The following is a 19333-nucleotide window of genomic DNA, read 5'->3' on the forward strand; positions in this document are numbered from 1 at the left end:
CCATAAACTAAAGAAAAAAGAGAATAACCGATAGATGCCTTCTGTGTAATTCTGTCTGCCCATAGAGAAAATTCTAATGCTTTGTGCCAATTCCTATGATTTTGGTCAATAGACCTTTTGATAATTCTGATGAGGTTTTTGTTTGTTGATTATGCTAATCCATTACCTTGTGGATAATAGTTGGCTGAATATTTTAGCTTAAAACTTCGCTTTAGAGAAAATTCTACCATCGCATTTCTAGAAAAGTAAGATGCACTGTCAAACATTAAAGCTGAGGGTAAGCCAAATCTAGTAATTATGTACTGATCAATGAGGTCCGTAATGATTTTTGTATTATCTATCCTTAATGGGATAGCTTCTACCCATTTTGTATAATAATCAGTAGCTGTAAGGATGAACTTGTGCAGTTTGGAAGAGTTAGGAATAATCTCACCAATTATGTCTAATCCCCATTGTTTGAATGGTTGTTGGATGTTTACTGGTTGCAAAGGGAATTCTGGCTTCCTTTCTCTTTCGGCTGTGGTTTGACAAGTTTTACACTTTCTTGCATATTCATGCGCATCCTTAAATATCGTTGGCCAATAATATCTCGCATGCAGGATTTTGTGAGTTGTGGTATTTCTTCCGAAATTTCCCCCAGCTCGTCCATCATGTAATTCCTGCATGACCTTTTCAGCTTCAGGTTTCTCCAAGCATCTTAGTAATACTGAATCATAATTTTTTTCTAAAAAATAAATCATTGACTAATTCATACTGATTTGATTTCAACCTTAAAGCACACTTTGTTTTATAATTAATATGCATAGGATCATATCCGTTCTTCAAATAAAATTTCAAATCAGCATATTGTGATTGTGTATCATTGAGGATTACCTCTAATATTTGTACTTCATTACCTTGATCTTCTTCTGGTGATAACTGGGAAGCTCCTGTTAACATCCTACAAAAACCTTGGCCCCTAACAATTTTAGCTCGCTAGATTTCTACATCATATTCTTGAAGTGTAGTGACCCAATTGGATCTTTTCTCCCCTACTTCTCTTTGTATTAATAATTGTCTTACTGCAGGGTAGGGTACTACTATCTTTGTATGGGATTTAAGAAGAAAATGTCTGAAATGATTCAAGGTTTTAAAAATAGAAAATGCTTGTTTCTCGACAACTGAATAATTTAACTTGGCGCCTTGCAGGTTAGAATTGAAAAAAGAGATGGGTGCCTCAATATTTTCATCGTTCAACTATGTTAAAACTGCTGCATATGATGTATCAGATGAAAAAGTATATAATACAGAAGGTTTGAGAAAGCCAGGAGTTGTCAACGAAGGAGCATTAATAATGGAATTTTTGATCAACTCAAATGACTCCCTTTCATGTTTTCCCCATTTGAAAACTCTGATTTTTTCGTATCATTGCTTGAAGGGGCAGGATAATCTGTGAAAAATCTGGAACAAATCTTTTTACTAAATTAATTTGGCCTAGGAACGATTGCATGGTATTTTTGTTATGTGTGAAAGGAATCTTTTCGATCTCTTGGACTCTATCAGGATCAATGTAAATCCCTTTCTTGGACACTATAAACCCAAGGAGTTTGCTTTTTGGTAAAGAAAAATAAGATTTTTTTGGATTTAAGGAAATGCCATATTTCCTGCATCATTAAAAAATGTGCTTCAGGTCACTTAAATGATTGTTCCTATCCTTAGAAAAGATTGTGATGTCATCTAAGTAAATAACAACTGATTTATTAATCATACCTTTAAAAGAAATCTCTATAGCACGTTGAAACGTAGCACCTGTGTTAATGAGTCCAAAAGGCATATTCTAATAGGTGTATGTTCCCCACTTGGTCCTGAATGTTGTCTTTAATCTATCATTTGGATGCACAAGAATTTGATTACAACCTGAGAATCTGTCTAGAAAAGACATTAATTCGAAACCTGCAACTGACTATAATATCTGTTCCATGGTAGGCAAAGGAAATTTATCTTTTGGACAAGCTTTATTCAGGTTCCTAAAATCAATACACATTCTAATATCACCGTTCTTTTTCCTTACAGGCACCATTTTCGATACCCACTTAGAGTGTCTAACAGGGAAGATTATTTTGGCTTTCAGAAGCTTGTTCAATTTAGATTTGATTTGACTCTCAAGGTTTGGGTGAATTTTGTGAAGCTTCTGTTGAACTGGATTTTCATTTGAAGTCATAGGTATGGTATGTTGAATCATAGAGGTATCATAGGTTTTGAGATCTGTGTAATCCCAGGAAAAGACACCTTTGTATGTTTTCAACAACCTAATGAATGATATTCTCTCTTCTGATGATAGGCCAAGACCTAGGTTGATAATTTGATGTTTTTGGGTTGACCCTAAGTTTACTACGTCAAATCTCAGAGTAGAACTTTGAGTTTTGGAGTTAGTAACTTTCTTGAATCTATCCTTTAGATCATAGAGATCTTCCATATTAACTACAGACTTCGGGATTGGGTTTTGATTCTAATCATTTTTAATTTGCAGATCATGCTCTTGTTCATCTATGATTTGTTCCTCATAGGACCCTTCTGATGTAAGGAAATTAACTATATCCGCATCGTTATTGAATACTCTCCAATTTGTTACATTATTGGGAATAGATGGCCTAAATATTAAATTTATTGCAAATTTGTCTGGACTGAAATCTTTTGAGGGTATAAGCTTGGATGCCACATTAGCAAGTAAGTCAGCACTTGTGTTTTGCAGTCTAGGAACTGAAGAAATGTTAAAAGCAGAGAAGTGAGAATTCATATTCTGGGATAATGATTGATAATGTTTAAGGTGCCTAGAGACACAATGAATTGTATTTCTTACCCGCTTCACAATTATTTCAGAATCACCATAGACTTGGAGATATTTGACATCGAGGCTAATGACTTTGTACAACCCTTGGATCAATGCTGCATATTCAACGACATTATTGGTGCACTGAAATTCAAGTTTGCAAGCTAGCATGGTTTTCTTTCCTTGTGGATTGATCAAAATGCATCATGTGCTTGTGCCGTCTTCAGATTTGGAACCATCAAAATAGAGAATCCAGAACAAAGAATTATTTGAAATTTTATCTACTAAATTTACACACATTAAAGGATTTGTTTGTGATTTTTTTTCTATTTGAGACATTACGACATTTTCAGGAAAGGGAGATATCTAAGCATTATAGGATCCAAAAAATGACTCAGCCGAGTAATTTCCAATGATGTTATTGGTGAAGGCAATAGGTTCATTTCTTCCCTCAAGGTTAGTGACTGCATATTTCATGAAATTTTCTTGGTCTACGCTAATTTGGTTTGGTTTACCATTATGTGGCAACCACATGTGAGACTAATTAGTTGCAAAGTAACCATGCAACCTTTCAGACCAGTGCATACTTAGGATTAAACCATAAAATTCAGGGATATCAACCACTAAAATATCAATTATTTGTGAAACTTTTGGATTAGAGGAGATCCTAATTGAAATTGATGTTATTTCTCCAAGTACCTCTAGTTTTGTATTGTCTAATTGAACTATGTGTACTGCAGATTATGGAGGTGTAATATTCAATTTGGTGCACACAGCTCTTGGCATAATATTTGCAGAGGCTCCTGAATGAACATTCCTGTTGAAAATTTTGCAAGTGAGTGGAAATGGAGGAATATGAGAAATAGATCTATCACCGATTAGGACTAAATCTGAAGGGTCTACTTTGTTGGAACATGATGGAGGTCTTCCCATATCGTAGGTAGCTTGAGTAACTACAATAGATGGCAAAGGGGATATAGGATTTGGTTTTAATTGTCTTAATAAAATTTTCTGTTGTTTCTTGAGTTTAGTGAGTTCATGCAATGAAATGTTTTCTCTAGTCTTTTTCATGTCTTTGACTATATTGTACTCCACTATAGCTGATATTACCAATGTTTTGGAAGTATTTTGAGGATCTAGAGGAATAGGATTGGTTTGACTAGTCTTAGATTTCTTACTTACTGTTTTCTCCTTTACAAGAGTAGCAGTTTTTTGTTTCCGATTTGTGATAGACATGTCAAGAAAGTTTTTACTTCTTGTAGTCACTAGCATAGCTTGTGCCTCTTCTTCATTTGGGAGAATGAAATCCCACATTCCATTTAATTCAACTTCTTCCATTTTGGTTTCCTCTTTAACTAGTGAGTCTTCTTTTGCTTCTTGATCAGACTCAACATTTGAAATGGTGTTCAAGGGTTGTGATGCAGAAGAACATTTCCTTTTAAATGAGAAAAAATGTTTCTTGGGAGCAGAGGATTCTGGGACCTGCTTCTTGATTTTGAAAATCTCATTAGACATCATCTTTAATACTTTTTGAAGGCCTTAAAGATAGAAAGGGTCCTTTGAAGTTTTAATTTTAGAATCATCCTTAAATGTTACTTTCTTTGACTTCCTCTCATCTATTTGTGATCTCTTTTCCAAAACTATAATCATTCATTCTACAGACAGGGATTCTTTCATGTTTTCTACAAGGGTAGCCTTATTGGCTCTATCTAAGAAAATTACAATATTAGAGGGAAGAGACGATATGTACCATTCTATTGTACATCTACAACAAGTTTTGAGGTAGCTGGGATTTTATTTAGCAACTTGTTAAATCTAGAGTTGAAGTCTTTGATCCTTTCATCTAAGTTATCTTTTAAATTAGAAAGATCATTGATCAAGGATGCTATTGTCATGTCATCACCAAATTTTGCAAGAAATACTTCTTGAAAAGTATCCTAGTTCCTAATTGAACCTGTTGGAAGGGAAAAATACGAAGATCCAGTAGATCCTTGGAAGGTATAAGGGAAAAATCAGATTACAACATCTTCATGTGAAACTCCATTAAGATTCATGGCCAACATAAATTTATTTAGATGATCTTCGGCCAGAAGACCATCGTCGGGATTGTACTTGGGTAGCCATTTTCCTGGGTTTGTTGGGAGTGCATTTGGATTTGCAACTAGGAAAGAACTAGGGCTTGTCCAAGGTTTAGAGGGTTGATTGGCCATAACTTGAATTGGGGACTGAGAAGATCGAAATGTCGATCCAAAAGTAGGTATATATGGTGAAGAAATTACTACTGGGTTAGTACTACTAGTGGTAGTACTAATTGGAGAAGTGTATAGTTGAGAAATTGTGGATTGAGTAGAAGTGAATGGGGAAGTGAATGGATGGAAAGGTGACGTGATCTTGCTGGTATCCATTTCATATCTTGGTGAGGTAACTTTCCTACATTGTGGAGGGATGTGGAACTAAAAAGGGGTTCCTCCAAGTCTTTCACTTTGCAATCTAGTTAATACACTAGTTTGTTGTAATAAGGAAGTAACACTTTCTTCAGAAACTTCGAGCCTCTTTGATTTCTTGGAAGAAATGGATATCTGTTCCAATTTATATATCAAAGAATGGACTTTGGGAGACTCGAGAGCATAATTTGGGGAAGGTGGTTTTCTTACTACTTCGAGAGATGAGGGAGATGTTTCTATAACTTCATATTTCTGATCAGGAGATTCTGAACAAGATCTAGAAGGTGTACAAGTTGTGGAGGGGTTTTGACTCTTATGAATATTTTTCGATTGATCTTTAGGTTTAAATTCCATTCATAGTCGGATGGCCCTCCTTCTAGCACCAAAATGTTGAGGCCTCAAATTTCTGTTGCCCCAACATGGGGGATAACCACCCGATCCAAACCTTAAGACAACTCCTTTTCCGTTTAAAGTGGTGGCTCCGACTGGGGATAATGGGTCCAGTTTCCCAATGTGGGTTTTAAGATGAGAGTGGGTGGTTCATGAGAGATTGCAATAGAATAATGATAATCTAAATGACCTATTCTATCATGCAAATCTCTAATTAACTTATTGTAATATAAACCCGGGTATTTCTATTTAGTATGCAACCTACAAAGATATCTTCTTAACATGTGATAATAAAGATTAATCATGCATAAACAGAGATGATAATGTATAAGATAATTTCTTTGACTAAATAGTTATTCAAATAAATTTATAAAATATAACACATATATGATTAATTATATATATGAAAATTAACAATTTCAGCTAGGCATCATACAATAGTGCAATAGATGCTTAACAGAAGAATAAATCTCACATACAATTCATGAAAGTAACGTGTTGTCAGTAATTAAACAAAAACAGAATCAATGATACAATATAATAGTACCATATGTGCGAAGTTCTGCTCATTTGACTAATGACATGGATCAACTCCTTTCTTCAAATCAAATTATCTCCGAAGAACACAATAGTGCATCAACAAAGGAAAGTAGTCTGATATCTAAAAGAAATGGTCATGTTCTATAATTTCACCAAATCATTCACAAACTTACCAAAGTGAGTTCTTCGAAAATGTTTTTGATAAAATTCTGGACCCTTCTCTAAATGCATGAGAAGGGTATAAATACTATTCTAACTAATGTACAAAAATAGATTATACAAAAATTTGAGGAGGTTTCAAACAACCTTCGTCCTAACTAGTTAACTAACTCTAAAAATAAACAGTGGCTTGATGAGTAGAGGCTAAGATGGTGATTTTTTGTCTACCATCTTGTTCTTCAAACTACATATATCAATCATTGGTTTGAGTTGAGGAGGTGCCCCAAAATGTGTCCTAATCTATCCTGTGAAAATCACATTGGTGAGAGGTGGCTGCATCCACTGAGTCGAATGAAATGAGTAGTTAAGGGTCATGATCTAGCTGTGCGAATTCACTATGTATTGCTAATACGACTCCCAGTTGGTCTTGGTAAATTTTGTGATTACTTCCCTTTGAGTCTCTACCTTTTCCTGCCAGCCTTTATGCAAAGCACCTAAATCGGGCATTTCTTTTAGATTGCCTTCCTTTACCAGCTTGGTGACAAACAACATGTGGCTCACCACCTTGATTACAGTTTTTGATACTTTAGATTCCCTTGCCATTGCTAGCTCATCTTGCTTGATTCTCATGTCCCAATCCATGAAAAGAATGTCTTTGTGTGTCTCATGGATTTCAGGCATATTGGTTTTCCTCCCATCTTCTATTTCCTGCCATTCGATGAACTCTGAGATTCTGGTGTTCAGATTAGTAAACTTGGTTCTGTAGTTGACCACCTTATCTATTAGCTAGCCACTAGTGATCAGATAAGGAGTAATGTATAACATATTTTGGTAGAAGTGCTCTTGTTGTTTCATAAGGAGGGAATTAAGTTCCAACGCCTCTTTAACAAACTCCTCGGTAGTAGGAACATCTTTATATCCTTCCATGGCTTGCTACAATTCTTGGAGTTGCATGTTTTTAGCCAATATATCATCTTCATGGATTATTTTCAGGACCTCCATGCTCTGTTGCAATTGGAAAAGCTATTCAGTTGCTTTCCCATTCACACTTGCTTTCTATGTTTCAAGCTGCTACTTGAGCTGTGCAATCCTCTCCTCCTTTTCTCTCAACAAAGTAGAGACTTCAGTGGCTTTGTCCATGGTGGATGTTGCATATGCCCCTATGAACTATGACAATCTAGTCAATTTCTCAGCTGGGTTGAAAGGAATGTCCCTCCAAACAATTTCCACTGGCTCGTTTCTAGGTGGGAGCTCAGGTGATTCTACCCTTTTCCTTTTTCTTTGTCTTCTTACTACAACCTTGTGGAGCAGACTGTAGAAAAATTCAAGTGGAGGGATTTTGGTCACTTTGAAGATGATCTTGATGTGGGCAGAGCAGGGATAATCTCAGTCTGCTGGGATGTTGTCGCCTACTCATCCATAGGCTTGGACCTCTCATCCATAGATTTGGACTGTTCATCCATAGACTTGGACTCTATATTCTCCTAAATATGTAGAGGAGTTTGACACTCCATTGTCTCTTGGGTATCTGTCGTTTTGGGAGTGTCTTGTAGTTTCTGATTAAACTAGTCCCACTCCTGCTCCAAACTGCTGCTTTTGATCTCTTAACTGATTTCTTTAGGGGGGGTGCTCATAGCCTGTTTCTCAGCTCACTTCCTGTTGGAATCTGCTGTATTATCTGTGTCTTGGGCCTTCCCTGTATGTGGTGTTTTCTCAGTATTCACTTGAGATTCTATGCAAGAACTAGGTCCTTCACCGTTAATAGTCACACTTAGTGTAGGCTTATCTTCGATCTTCAACAAGTGCATTGGGATGACTTCGAGCCTTTCATTTCTGAATTCCCGAATTTTTTCAAAATCTTCAGGACTCAGGTTCAATTTAGCCCATTCGAACGCTTGTTCGAAGGATTCGGTCAACTGTAATAGGCCTTCCAAATAATTATCCTCATGGTTGTATGTTTGAGCTTTACTGCAGTAGTGATGTTATATGCTACCTTGTCTGGAACAAATTGCCTTTTTGGCAACGTATGAAGCCTAAGGGCTTCCATGCTTACTTAGTCCTTAATGGCATGATTAAATTTTCTAAAGAAAAAGAACCACACTTAACAAGAAAAGAGGGCCATAATAACTTCTAGATTTCTTTGAGGACTTTAGTTAAGCCTTTTCCCACGGTCTGGGGGACAATTTCCCTTGCTAACAATTTATCAGAAACATACAAAGGAAGGACATGTGGGTCAAATGTGCTACCAAAAACACTAATGTAGGTGAACCGTTCTTCAATAAAATATTTGTCGACAGCTAGAACCTGGGGGATTTCTTATTGAAAATTATTTGATGCAGGGGAAAAATAACAGAATGACATATTTTATAGAAATGAGGTATATAATGGGATTCCCATATTTGCTTACGATTGCGATGGATAGGGTAGGGGTCCTATAAGTTCAATTTCCGACCCATGGTCAGAAATTTAGTGCAGAAATAGATGGCTTCCATAATGTAGGCACTAAAGTAGAACAGGGGAAGGTTCTCTAGAGAGGAGGTTCTCTTCTATTGATATTCGGTAATGATAGTGGCTAGGTTATTAGATAGGATGGTGGCCCAATTCATGATGTAGGAATTAACGCAGGCATCACTCAGAGGAATCCATTATATGGAAAACTTAACATTATTGGGTAAACCCATATAGTCTACATAACATAACAGCTCCATAGTTGTAGGGATTTACCAAAGAGGCTATAGCATACATACCCAATTTGTCAAATTTGAATTTGTTGTCGAATACTCTCCATCACTAAATTAGCTTGAAGGGGTCTAGGTTCTTCTTTGTGAAGCTGGCCATGCATGTCTTATCATATATATCCTGAGGGTCAAGTATATGGTACATTTTCTTTAGGTCCTCTTCTCTAAATGATCCCAGGAGTTCCATTCTTGAATTCTTGAATTGCCTATCTTCAATGGTGAGGTTTTAACCACTCACCTGATCATATCTGTGTATGGGAGGATTTTAGCCCTTGCAGCATCACTGAATTGAAGCCCGAAAGGTCTTGTTGAGTCAGCTGTTGCTTTTGTCACAGTAATCTTGGGATGCTCGTCCTCAAGCCTATTGTATATGACCTCCCAAGATGTTGCTCCTTCGTTAGCGCTGTAGTCTGTATCAGAGAATATGGGAGCCATCTTTGTAAACTCGGATTCAGAAATGCTCTGCTTTTTCAGTTTTGACATCGCCTTCCTCAATGGCATGTCTTTTGTAGCTTGCCTAAAATGGGCAAGATGTATTGACACAGATGGTATCGGGAAATTAAGACTGAAATATTTTTCTGAAATGACTTTGGATCGTGAGAAAGGTTTAATGAGATACTCAATGTTAACTGCCCATAACTTGCAAAATGATTACCTCTCCTTAGGGCACTAAATATTTATTAACATGTCAATTTGCTCATTTTTGTATTTAAAACATAATTATTTCACACACTTACCACTCCTATTCGCACATCATAATACTTAAAAAGATACAATATAGATTTGTCTTTTCTATAAGGCGAAATACGATTGTGATTGCCACAATATAACATTTCACAAATCATTAATGGGCATTGTAGTGGCATAGCTTAATCACTTGCGAAGTTTGTGAAGTGTGATTTGTGAAATGATAAGGTGCTTGTGATCGGGATATCGCAGTGGGGGGTTTGATTGCGCACACAAATTTTTAAAGGTATTTTATGATAGTCACATGGAAAGGTGCGATTTGCGATTTGTGACGAGGATCTCATCCTTGGGTTGTTTTGCAATATTTTTCAAGGAAATTTCTTAGAGTTAGGTTTTATTATCCTAAGACTAAAAATTTAAAAAGGGTCCCCATTTATATCTCTAACCTTAGCTATTTTTATTCATAAAAGGGGGGGGGGGGGGTTCTTTCATAGTACAATAGTGCCAGAGCATGAGAATCTTTCTCTACAATATACACAAGGCTCTGGCTAGAATTATCCATCTGGCTCCACCTGCAATACAAACCAGTCAATCACATGATCAACATCTTTAACATACTTCTTAGTTAATGAAACATGGAAAATATCATGGAATTTCACTATCGTAGGCAGTGCAATTCGATAGGATATTGACCCAATCCTCTCAATAATCCTGAAAGGTCCACAAAATCGGGGTGCCAGCATGGCACATGATCCAATCCACAAGGAGATCTTCTTTGGATGCACAAGTACACCTATTCCCCAACATGGAACTCCTCGAACAACCTATTCTCATTTTCATATCTCTTCTACTTATCCTATGCTACTTTCAAATTCTTCATGATTACCTATATTTTCCGCTCCATGTCTGCCAACATGTCTGGTCCAATCAAAAACCTGTTAACTGGATCAGTCCAACTAATGGTAGTATTACAACTCTACCCATATAATGCCTCAAACAGACTCATCTTCAAGGATTCTATATACCTTTGTTGCAAGCAAACTCTACCAGTAGAATATACCCTTCCCACTTTTGTTGCTGATGCATCATGCACATGCTCAACATGTCCTCCAATATCCTGTTGACTCTCCGAGTCTGTCCATTTGTCTGCAGATGATAGGTTGTACTAAAGGAAAAATCTATGCCCAAACCTAGAAATAACTCCTTCAAAAACTTTGAAGTGATCTTCACATCCATGTCTAAGACAATCATCTTTGGAACACCGTGTAACCTAACCACATTTATAATGAATACCTATGCTACATCGCTAGCTGAGAATGCAAACTTCACTCTAATGAAGTGCACAACCTTTGTCAAAATTTCCACAACAACCATGATGAAATCATGTTGTCTCACCATCCTTGGAAAACTTGTGATAAAATCCAGGGAAATGATCTCCTATTTCCACTCTGGAATCGTAGTAGGCTATAGTAGTCCACATCGATGCTTGCACTCTACCTTCACCTGCTGACAATCTAAGAACCTAACCACAAACTCTACTACTTATCTCTTCAAATTCAGCCAATTGTAAAACTTCATAACCATCGTCAATGTCTTCTGATATCCTGGGTGACCTGAATACTGTTTGGCATGACACTCTCTCAAGATCATCTTCTTTAGTTCACTGTTGTCTCGCACATATATCATATCTCTAAATCTAACCAATCCATCAGTCGTGAGACAATAGTTCACACCTTGTGCACCTACGCCTATACCTGTTCCTATACCACTACTTGTACTTGTACCTGTACCACTACCTATACTTGTTCATGTACTTTGCTGCAACATGTGCACAATCTCCATATACCTGACATCCCGATTGCCTGCCTGGAAGATCCTATCCTGCAAACCTGTCTTGTAGGAGCTCATAGTTTCTATGTGATTTACCTATATATGCCCGCTAAGAGAACCTACTACCCTGTTCTCTTTACCTTTGATATACGTGATCTAAAAATCAAACTCACTAATCATGCCCAACCACCGAGCCTGCTTTCCCTTCAAATTCAGTTTTTCAAATAGATACCACAAACCATTATGATCACTCATCAATACAAACGTCCTTCCAAGAAGATAGTGCCTCCACATCTTCAATGGATGTATGATCACTGCCAAATCAAGATCATGTTTCAGATAGTTCTTCTTATGCTCATTCAGTTTCCATGAGTCATAGCATACCACTTGTCCATCCTACATAAGGAATCCACCAATTCCTCTCTTGCAAGCATTTTTACATACTACAAACTGTTTTTATGGATATGAAATATTTAACACTGGTGCATGTGTCAACAACTACTTGAGTCACTCAAAACGGGCCACCCATTCCTCTATCCATTCAAACTTCTTACCTTTCCTTGGCAACAATGTGATATGATAAGCAATCTGCATGAATTTAATTATGAACCTCCTGTAATAACCTGCTAACCCCATGAAATATCTCACCTCATCCACATTCCAAGGAGCTTCCCACTCCATGATAGCTCTTACCTTTCCTGGGCCACTGCTATGCCATCCTTAGGAACCACATGTCCCAAGTAGTGTACCTTAGTCCAAAAGAAACTGCACTTGCTGAGCTTAGCATGCAACTGATTTTCTCTCAACAATCTCAACACTACTACTAAATGCTCGACATGCTCTTCCTCATTTTTAGAATATACCAATATATCATCAATGAACGCAATAAAAACTTGCCCAAATAGAGACGCAACGCACTGTTCATCAAGAACATAAAGGTAGTTGTAGCATTAGTTAAACCAAATGGAACTACAATAAACTCATAATTCCCATACCTAGTTTAGAAATATATCTTGTAGATGTCTTATTATTTAATGTGTACTTGATGATATCCAAATCTCAGATCAATCTTTGAGAACACTGCTGTTCCCTTCAACTGATCGAACAAGTCATGAATCCTCAGTCACGATTACCGGTTCTTGATCGTCACTTTGTTCAACTTCCTATAATCAATGCATAGCCTTAGAGTACCATCCTTCTTCTTCAAAAACAATACTAGTATGCCCCATGGTGATACACTTGGCCTAATGTATCCCTTGTCCAGCATTTTCTTCAAATGTAGCTTCAACTCTACCAACTCTAGTGTAATCATCATATACGGTGACATTGATGTCAAAGATTCCTTGGCTCCAACTTAATAGAAAAGCCTACTTCCCTGTGAAGTGGTAAATTTGAAATGTTTGCGGAAAACACATCCTGAAACTACTGTAGAACTAGGTACCTACTCAAAACATCTACATCCTCAACTTCCTAACCTTTATTGGTAGAAATATTCATTGCAAATAACAAACACCCTTTGTTGTGACTGTGATTTGTCTGCATAACTATCACGATCCTAACTGATGTTTCTTTCTTCTTACCTCGCAAGACTGTTTGCTCCCCATTGTCATCCAAGCACTCAATGGATTTGTCATAAAAATCCACCTTGGCTCTATGAAGGTACAACCAATCCATGCCCAACAAAGTAATGTATGATCCCAATGGTAATACATTCAAATGAGCAGAGGTAGGCATACCATTCAAGTAAAATATACAAGATCTTACCAAATGATGAACCGCTTATTTATACATGTAGCCAACTACACTAACCAAGAATCTACATGTAATTATTTATTGAAACCATACTTATCCACCAAGTTAGGACTAAAATAAATATAATTAGATATAGGGTCAATCAAAATAGAAACAACTTTATCACAAAGCTCACCGTCTGTCTCATTGATAGAGGCTTGATGGTATGCCTGTCTATTATCTAATGTTGCATAGATACAAGGAACGATTTGACCAACATCTTAAAAAGTTTGTGCCTCCTGTGAACTATATATCTGAGGCCTACCATCCCGATTCTGTGAAAAAAATCTCCTATAATGATCTATCCCATAAGTACAACACTCCATGGGCTTCCATCTTGAATCCTTGTTCTGCTCCTCAGATCAATGTCCTTGTCCTTTGTCAGATGCATTGAACTTCTTAGATGGTCCAACATTTTCTTTATTACCTGAATCTTAAGGTCTTGCTCACTTCGTTTCCCATTTTCCTTTGTTCTTTGCATTACCTTTCCAATTCATCTTAGTCTCATATTTGCACTTCGATTTTTCATAGCATTGCTTTATCTTTCGGTTGGAATCATCTAATGATATATGCTCATTGAACTCAATCCAATCTTTGAATGAAATCGGTAACCCACTAATGAATCTCTAAATCTTGCCCTTCTCCTCCTTGAGGTAAGGCAGCTATCTCAGTAGATCCAAGAACCTGCTAGTGTACTCCTCATCTGTCATCGATCCCATATTTAGCTCATAGAATTCATTTTTCCTATCATCAAAGTATCTCTCTGATAGGTAATTTTTCCTGAATAGTCTCTCGAACTCACTCCCAATTAATTCCTCCTCATGAATACCTCTGAAATTCTTCACATCTTCCCACCAAATGTCTACTTTACCTTTGAGACTAAATGTAGCTATTCTGGATTTCATGTTCCCTAAATAATCATGCAACATGAAGAAATTCCTCATACCAAGCAACCATGCCTCTGAATCCTATGATTTCTTCATCTCTCCATCAAATGTAGGTGGTTTTTCTTTCTTGAACTCTTCTGGAAAATATCCCCTGTCACTCTTCCTGTAAGGATAATAGTGATGTTGATCATCAAGCTTGTCATAACAAGAACTAGAATAATACATGTTTCTATCACCTCTCCTATCTGGAGTATCCAATAATCTATCATCTCTAACTATGTCATCTTTATATGACTTGTGACCACCATGAGACCTACTACCATACACCCCATCAGTTTTGTCCTCGTGTTCATGGCTGATCCGAAGTGGTCCCTGTCACTGCAGTTCAGGCAAACTATGAAGTATCACTACATTTACCTCTTCTTGTTTCTCCTCTGCCTATATGATTATGTCATTGTCCACCTTACAAATCCTTATTTCTTCCTTTAATATTCTCAGTGTGTATGCCAAATCAGAAGGGTGCCCAACACCATGCTGCTCATTTGATCCATAGGGAGAGTCTCAACAATTGTAGTATATCATCTTGCTAGTCATGTTTCATATTCTTCCTACAAGGTATATCATGTTAGCAAAACCAAATCACAATAAACCAACACACCTTATCATAATTTGGGGAGGATACATCCTTTACAAGATCAACCAATCAATGTAATACATGTATAACATATTCATGACAACATATATAAATATAACACTAAGCATATACGCGTATAACCATCATTCTAGCTAGACTCCAGTCATCAATGCATGACCATATCAACTACACATATCATGACCTCATGCATGACAAGAACAACCTTACCAATGTGCACAGACAACATGCAAGCATAAAAAACATGTAACCAATCATACACTCATGATGAAACACTTTACAACAACACCATCAACTTCCCATGGTGACCTCACTGCAACCATAACCCATACAATACAAATGCAACAAGCACATGGTCTCACAACACAAGAAACACATATGAAACCAACATGAATGCATGAGCAACACACAACCCATCTAGTCTGAGGGGTGAACAATGCTTTGATACCACTCTATAACACCCTCCTCCCACATTTACCCAAGTAACTGGGCAACAAGGGTAAACATGTGACGAGAAGTTACTATGATATGATTCAACCTCCTAATTCATCTTAAGTGGAACTCACTGAAAAACACCATATATACCTTCCATATTAGTAACAAGAATCCCAGGAATCATCCCAACCTATCAGGCAACCATCCCCTGGGTCATACTGAGGTTTTAGATCATTAAAATCCTAGATGTTGCCTTGATCTGGGCATGCATGCATCCAAGAGGCTCTCGATGCTCCTACAACGTGGGCATGCTTGCATCTAAGGAATTTTTTTCCCAGTGTGGTGCCTGCGTCCCCAAGATTTGAACCACTTTTTCAAGCCCAAAGCCCAGTTCCCTTCCCAGAACTTAATGACACCTTCAGGGATGAAAGATAACAACATAACAATAATACAAATGCAATTACTTGAACAAGGACTTGACTAGACCCCTACTAGCCATGATAGATATTTTGTCAAATATGTCACAAATATGAAATCTACAAGTTTAAACAACAAATATGAGCATAGGGGTCTCATACACATCGCAGAATCACTAAGAAGCATTTATGCCTCAACACATTAGCTACAATTTCACCCATTAGGCCATAGATACATTGTTCATTCACTTACAAGTAAAAACATGATGAGAGGTATACACTATCATAATACATGTTAATAACCAGCATAATAACAACAAAAATACCAAGGAAAGAAAAATCATATAATCCGCACATAAAATAGTAAAATACTCCTAAAATAACAAGGATAAATAACCTCATATTAATGATGCAAATGCCAACTATTTGTGGGAGTTCTACGAACCACCCAACCATAGACATGGCTGAGCCAAATCTCTCTTGAGCTAGTCACCCTCATTCCATATTCTAAGCAAGAATGTGGGATCTCATAAAACATATCAACCAAAACTGCCCAAGGCTGCCAGAGGCCAAACCACCTCAACCCATCAAACAATGATTCCACCTCACGGTTGAAAATCACAAAACCATCATCACATTAGTCTCTACCCAAGCCTTCAAGGGCTCTAGAGCATTTGTTCTAGGCAAGGCTTCCAAGACTAGTAACTCAACCCATGACTTACTCCAGGCTTCTAGAGAATTTTTCTAGCAAGGGCTTCCAAGACTAGTATCTCAACACCAAGGGCTTCGAGAGCGTTTTTCCAACCAAGGCTTCGAGGACTAATAACTCAACCCAAGTTGTTACAAGGCTTCCAGAGAATTTTTCCAACTAGTGCTTCTAGGAACTAATGACTCAACCCAAGCTAAGGAAACATGAAAAGGAACTGGAAAAAAACAAAGAAATTAACCCACAACACCATGTCTATCCAGGAAATGGAAAGGCTAGGAAAATCCACTATCAATATAGGCAATCCTTCATGCCCGTGATACATTATGACCAATAAACCACATGCCTATGCCATGCATGCCAAAAATAGTGAGGAAAACATACATGAAACTCGGTAACTGCAAGAAAATCCCAATGTATCTATTGAACTCGATGTCATCTTGTATTTTTTGCTCTTCCTTTGTCTTCTTGCTCCAAAACTCCAAGTATGCCACACTCTCCAAAAGTGCTTCAAGAAAACTCTAAGTGTACAAGAGTATGAGAGAGAGAGAGCATAGAGAGCTCCAAAACTAAACTCACAAAATTTTGTGAATTGATCCTTGGAAACCTTTTTATTAATGAGGCCTCCATTTTCTTCATTTTCCATTATTTTCCTTCATTTTCCTCCTCAGATGCAAGTTGTGACCTTTCACCTCTCTTTTCTCTTAATTTCCATTATTTTGATAAATAAATGTGTCGAAATGCCAATTTTCCTTTCCAAAGCCTTCGCCATTGCCTTTTCCAATTTTCCTTACCCATTAATTAACCACAAGTGATCTCCATCACTATGTTTTTTCCCAACATTCAACTTGGAATAAGTGACCCATCAACCATGTTATTATTTCCTTTATTAACCTTTATTACATGGATTTTTCCCCAGGGTTATTACACTACTACAAGAATATGTCTACTTGTAGTAGCCATGTCGACCCCTTAGGTGCACAATTTTCCTTGTGTGTGGCCTCCAAAAATCCTAAAATTTCATGGTGAAATTGTTGGCGGTGGATAAATAGTTTTCATTTGATGGAAATGGGTGAAAAAGAGGTGAAGAAGCGATGAATGGTGAGTGGGAGGTGAAAAAGTAAAATATGATGCAGTGGTTAGGTGCTAGGACTATCATAGGCTTCCTCTATTTCATTCGAGTGAAAAACTTATAATATACCCCTCCTTTCTATGTTTAATAACTTCTTATAGAAGTATAGGGAGTTTCTTGTAGCATTTCAGGATAACGGTAGAAACAAACGATAAGGGATAGGTAGTGATGGAAGAATCCTTGAAATGGTGAAGAAATGAGTGGAATGGATATAGAAGAGTTGACTGGAGATGTTGAAGTTGAATGTTGAGAATTTGATGCTAACCTTCTTTGAATACTGATGGGATCTTGTTGCACTTATAATAGTGTTATAATAGATAAAATAGAGGTGCCTTTCACTCTTCTCTTTTCTCTTGTTCTTATTCTCTTTTTCTTATCTTTCTTTTTTATTTTGTATTTTTTATTTTTATCATGAGACCTATAGGATTCTTTAAAGGAGGTTTCGAGCATACTAGGTCTTCTCTAAGTGCCTCAAGGGAGGTTTTCACCTAGGTATATTTTCATTTTCTTTCATTTTCATTTTTTTTTGGGTCCTTTATATGCCTCAGGGAGGTTTTCACCCTAAGAGGCTACCTCAAGTGCCTAGCTTTTATTTTTATTTTTTTTCTTTTCTCTTTTTTCATTAGGGGATGAATCAATTAGGAGATTTGAGGGTCTTAATCACATTCAAATCTTTGTTTATTGAAGTAGTAATTCAACCTTTGAAAGGGGATTCTTGTAAAAATTTCAACCTATAACCATTGACTAGAAGTGGTATCTTTTCATCATCAATTTTTTGGATCTGAACAGATCCATTATCATGGAATTTCTCCACCAGGTAAGGACCCTGATATACTATTTGTGAGGCCCACCAGTTATAAAAATAAAAACGGGAACATTACTTTCGAATATGTTTACTTATCCCATTTCCAAATACATTTAATAACGGGGACTGACTTGCATTTTTATTAAACTAATGGGACATCTCATGAATACAAGACAAGTCTTAAGTGCTTTTTCACAACAACACCTTTTTAGACAAATTGAAAAACAGGGTGTATGATGAGGTGGAAAATAGTAGAACACACTATTTGAAAACTAAAATTACCAAAAAGAAGGAATAATGAGGGTATGGATGACATTTTTCTCGTCTGGGTAAAAATGCATTAAAAACTAAATATTTGTCAATTTGTCAAATTAATTGGAAGAAACTAACACAAACTTTGAGGAACATGAAAAGGGTTTTGTCACAAATACATCTTTCTTCATCCCCATAAGCTTATTTCCAATTTATAACATCTGCACAATCATTATCATGCATTTTTCTAAGCCCAATTTTGTACATTTTCACTTTGTTCTTAACAGAAGAATTCAAGAACATAAGTCATTATTTTTGAATTTTTTCCAAGAGACTTACAAATTGTGCACAAGTGAAAATAAAAAATTCATTCAAATATGATCACATAATATCTGCATGCATTTGTATGTTTATTTCTTGAATTTCCACAAAATTTCTATTATAATAAAAACTGTTAAAAGTGCACTCCTCATAGACTCAATGCTAATTATAAATCTTATTATATAAAATGTAATAACATAAATTTTATTATATATAAATTTTATACTATAAATTTTATTATTCTTATCAATGTCTAAAAACATATTTTGCTAGCATCCTCACCATGCAACTTGAACTTCCATCCTCAGCTTTCATCTTGAACTTCCATCCTCAACGTGA

This window comes from Pinus tabuliformis, chromosome 4_1 (genome assembly GCF_031772625.1).
Source record: "Pinus tabuliformis cultivar Carrire ecotype Pingquan chromosome 4_1, CPIR1, whole genome shotgun sequence".
NCBI classification, from domain to species: domain Eukaryota; kingdom Viridiplantae; phylum Streptophyta; class Pinopsida; order Pinales; family Pinaceae; genus Pinus; species Pinus tabuliformis.